Source organism: Otolemur garnettii, unplaced genomic scaffold, assembly GCF_000181295.1.
Source record: "Otolemur garnettii isolate 467f Iridium unplaced genomic scaffold, OtoGar3 scaffold00036, whole genome shotgun sequence".
Lineage (NCBI taxonomy): Eukaryota > Metazoa > Chordata > Mammalia > Primates > Galagidae > Otolemur > Otolemur garnettii.
In genome coordinates this window covers 1380767-1386169 of record NW_003852431.1, presented here as the reverse complement: position 1 = coordinate 1386169, position 5403 = coordinate 1380767, and positions in this window count along the sequence as shown.

Here is a 5403-nt window from a genome sequence, read left to right as displayed (position 1 = left end):
TAAAAGGTCATAAGAACAGAAAATATAAACATTGCATACAAAGAAACAAGGGCAGAAGTCTCAATGAAAATAATTGAAGACAGAACACATCACATTAACTTCTGCCAGAATTTCTATTAGGAGACAGTATTAGTAAGTGGTAATATGCATTTTGAATAAATTTTATTTTTTATAAATCTGATTATAATGTGATGTTATGTTTATATTTCTACAGTTTAACTGATGGGCCTTTCAGATTACTTTTTTTTCTTCCTTTTCTGTTTACAATAAAATATATTTAAATTTTAAAATTACATTTTTTTCCCTGTAGATTGTATCTTAGTCTCAGGAAGAATGAACTAAGACACTTTTTTTGTTAATCACAAATCCTTCCATATTACGTATGCCCATATGCAGATATTGAATTGATAACACGTAATAATTCTGAAATTAAATATATGTATATAAGGATAAAATGGCATCATCACTAATTTCCAGAAGTGCAAAGTTACTTTTGTAATTGAACAGCCTTTACTCTGACACTAAAACCCAAAAAACACAGAATGAACAAAAAGGAAAATAAAACTACAAATCAACATCTCTAACTATATAGATGAAAAAATTCTCAACAAAATATTCAAAAATTGAATGCTGAAATAAATCCATTCTGTCATCTCATTTTATTATACCAAATATTAAAAAAATGATATGTACTCTATGGTCATAATTTATAAAATAATTGTACTGCTACTTCAGGCACATTTGAAATGACACTGAAAACTCTATACCCACTGCAAATGTGAGTAATGAGTAATAATATCATGTATTGTATCACTGCTTTGATTTTTAATAAGATGCCAGTAGTTTCAACAATCATTACTTTGGCACCATCAGCAGAGTGGAAAAATCAATGAATGTCTCAGTACTATTATGAAAATAAGTTGCCTTTACAGATTTTTAAAGAAATTAATACAAAAACACTTATCTTGAAGCTCAGTAATTTGATCAGATAGAATTATTTTATTCCATACATTTTGATAAAAATATCCATTTTTAATAACATTTTTAATATTCTCCCTTTAAACCATTTTTATATGTAGTTTATATGACTAGAAAACCTTGTACACATGGGGTACCTGGAATAATCATCAAAATATGTTAACAATTTTTATATCTGAGTGGGGAAAAATTGTTAATATTTTCCTTATGCAGGAATTAAAATGAGCGTTCTTCCTACTGCATGCATTAAAAAAGTATTTTTCATTTTTATAAAAATAATATCCTTGCACAACATAAGTGGAAAAGACCTTTGTAGCAAACAGTAGCAATTGGTCATAATATTTAGCAGCTACTTTGGGTCATAAGTGTTCCGGGAACTCCAGCCCAGTGTGATTGTCTCAGTTCCCCAGTGTCCTGCTGAGTATCACAGCTCCATTCAAAGCCAGCTGTGTCAAGCCCTTCAGACTTGTTTCTCATTGAACAACTGAAGTTATCTAAATTGGTCTATTCCCACATGCTGCAAATGATGGTCAGCCCTTTCTTTTCCTTTTTAATAGATGTATTCATTAAACATTTATTGCATGTACTATTTACTAGGCACTAGGGATGAAGAAATCACACTAGAGTTTGTCCCTGGCTGAAAAGAGCTCATAACCTAATTTATAAGTCTGAATGTGACTTCTAAGCCTTTAAAATCGGTGGTTCCTTTCAGTTAAAAAAGGAATCAACAACTTTCTATCACCTAACACAGACCAATCTTTATAGTAACACTGCTTTTGGAAAATAGGAGGTAGTCTTGAGGTCTGGTGATCTATAATTAGCTAATATGTGTTATACCTTTTCCCTGTGCCAGGCACTAGGCTAAATACTTTACAAAAATTAAAAAAGTAAATACATTTGCAAGTCACTTCTGTGATCCAGTTTAAACTTCCAGTTTTACATTGGTGAAAACTGGGGCTTAAAGAAGGAAAGTAATTTTCCCAAGGTCTCCCATACGTGCAACGCAGGCTGAGATCAAGTGCCTTACACCTCAGTATATCCTCTTCCCCAGTCCATTATCCTGCTTTGCTGCTTAGCTAGCTACTCAGAGGTAAATCCACTTATGATGATGACAGTTAAGCCATCTTTGAATTATTCCCAGAAATAGTGAGGATTTATTTTAATGCCCACTGCAGCATATACCAGGAACAGGACAAGGAATAGCCCTCAAAAGCAAGTTTATTATTTTGATTGATGCCAGGTGAGTGTCAGGGGTACCAAGAGCCTTATCTGAACTGTATGGAGCATAGCGCATGTCTTAATACTTGTGTGTGACAACTGCCATTAATGACCAGATGTCTAGTCATTGCTATAGTAGTTAATGCATGTGTATGTCCTTATCTGAACTGTATGGAGCACAGCTCACGTCTTAATACATGTGTGTGACTGCCACTAATGACCAGCTGTCCAGTCATTGCAATAGTAGTTATACTTAGGAGAAACTGAGAAACAGCAATGATCTCAGACATAGTATTTTTGAAAATTATGTGAAACTAAAAACAGCATTAAAACTGGACAATATCACAGTTGAGTTCTGACTTTGACCTGTTTTTCTTCAATTGGATCAGAAAACATAGAATTAATGTGAAGGTTATTATTTATTTATTTTTGATTTATATCTTTTTTTTTTTTTTTTCTGTAGCTACCCTTTTTTGTTTAAAGGCCATTGCATAAAATTTATTCCCAGATCTGACAAACTGTGGTTTGGTGAACTTTGACTAATTCAAGCTTTTTTTTTCATTCTTCTTTGGTGACAGCTACTTTCTTTACCTTGCTCTTCACAACATACATTTTGATTCCCTTTTCTTCTTTTATTTATGAGGTTCTGCCATTTTCTCAAACTATTTGCTCTACAAACGATTTAATGGCCAGCTCAAGATGAACTTGCCCCCTGATGTCTTCACGGACTTATCTTAACGGAAACTGAGTTTTTCTCATACTTTTTCAGCCTGTTGCCACAATTTCCAAATCTTTATATTTGCTTTGAAGTCTAAAGTTGTTTTGTATGTGTTTATTTGATCTACCTTAATACATGAATTCTTTTTGATATCTGCTGTCTTACAGTGCTTCCAGTGAATGAAAATTCAATAGATTCTTAGAAAATGCTGTTTGTACTTTCATAAGACAAAACGAAAAAACATATCTACTTTTATAATCATCCAAATTCATGTCAAGTAGTTTATTATTTTTATCATGATTCAATTTTATTTAATAAAATCACAGTTTATTTACTTCACATTATAGTTTACAAATGAAAGCATATATCATTGCAATTCATACTAGCTGAATTTCTGTTAAACAACATCTGCAGATTTATGGAAACAAAATTAAAAATGTGAACTGAATTACCCCAAATCACATAATGTTCAGGTTGTGAATCTGGCTCTATATATCAAATCTCCAGTGTAAAGCCTAGTGACCTTGTAATTTAACTTGATGTTTTCCATTTCTCGAGACGTATCATCATTATACTTTAATTTACCTGCTACATTCTAAAATATTGGCAGGAACATTTAAACTTAGTCTTGGCTTGACTCTTGAATCTATATTATAATATTATGCATTAGAAACCATATATTATAGATATTATGCATTTTAATCAGTAAAAATGACAGTGATGATCTAAATGTTGCTTAAACTTTCATCATGGATTGTAGACTACTTCATTCCAGGCTCTCCACTCCCTAAGCTTGCAAAATAATTCCTTTCAAACGTCACACCTCTTGTTAGTGGTTTCAGCATTCAATTAATATTGCCACAGTAGATGTAACCTGCAAGCTCAGCCTTTATGGTAGGCTATCATCCACTTCTAATGGTGAGAATGAGATGTGAGAAAACTGTTATCCTGCAAAACTGCCTCTAGATAAATATGATCAAAGAGAACTGACAACATGTGATCTTAGAACAATGCAAATCATCACCAGAACAAAGTGTCCCGCATTCACAAGCACATCTACAGATTCTCACCTGCAGAATTTTTATTATATTTATAAACCTAATACGTGAGGTTTATCCATAAATTATACAAGAGAACTGCTGTCTGAACAATTTTTTCAAGAAATGTCAAATCCCGGGAACCTGCAATTTTAACTTTTATGGGAGTCAGTTTTCTGTAGGATGAGGAGCCTTTACTTTGTTGAGGTCAATGGCATGACTTAGAAAGAGGTCAGCATTTGGAGGCAGGTAGAGAGTTTGGCCCTTCAGGATCTTGGTTTGGCTGGGGAAATCTACATGAACCAAATATCACTCTCAGTCTGAAGAAGCCTGGCCTAATAAATAAATTAATGAGAAACGGAGACGTAGGAGCATCTATATGTTATCAAATATAGATTCAGTATTATGAGTGTTCAGCTGAAAAAGAGATTTACTTCAATATGTAAGGTCTGTGAGAAATCTTTGTGAATAAGAAGAGAGTTATTTGTAGGGTTTAACTACAAATATCTTTAACTTATGCCTAGAAAAAAAAGGGACTTTTGGGTAAAGAAAACTGAATTAGCAGAGAAATAGATACAAAAAATGATAAAACATATCTGGCAATAAACCATATGTGGCATGAAATACATACGATTCTCAAAATGCAACTATACTTGACCTTCCTCAGCTTTTCTTATAAAATCTTGAAGCTTCTTATCTCTCCTCCTACAGCTCATTTTTTGACTCATTCTCATGTTGGAATATTTTAATACACCTTTAAGGTGGAGGTTCTAAATGATTTTTCTTCTTATGTGTCTCATCCCATAATAACAGATCTTAGAGGAAAAATACTGAGAAAGACAGTGAAGGGGAGGATAAGAGCCCATGTGGGACGTTGAAGAACACACTTGGGAATCCAAACAAATTGGACAGTTTTTCACCAAGGAGTCTGAAGTCCATTTTTCAATATTCAAATAAATAGTAGCAACGCTGGGCTTGCATGTGAAAGGATTGATGAATTAGACTATAAATTCTACCAGATTTGATATAGATAATAATAGGATAAAAGGATAAAAGAATATTATGGTTGGGCCTGTGGGATCATCATGGTCAGAGTTGATCATTCTATTCAGAGCAAGAAACTTGAGTCACAAAGGGCATCTAGTCAAATTTGTATAAATATTTAATATTTGATATAATGATCTTAATATTGTGTTAGTATGCATGTTTTTTATGTGCTTTTATTTTCTCCTCATTTTTATAGGTCACACTAGCTACTGACATTTGAACCATATTATTAAAATTTTGTTTTTTGTGTCACATCTGTAAATATCTTATGTTCTGTTTGCTTTCTCCCTTTTGAGGTCCTGTTAAATTGGAACATTACAACAATTTCTTTTTTAACAATTTTATAAAAACTTACTAAGTGAATAGTCAAATTTGTAGGAAGATACCAAAGACTTTTCAAAACAG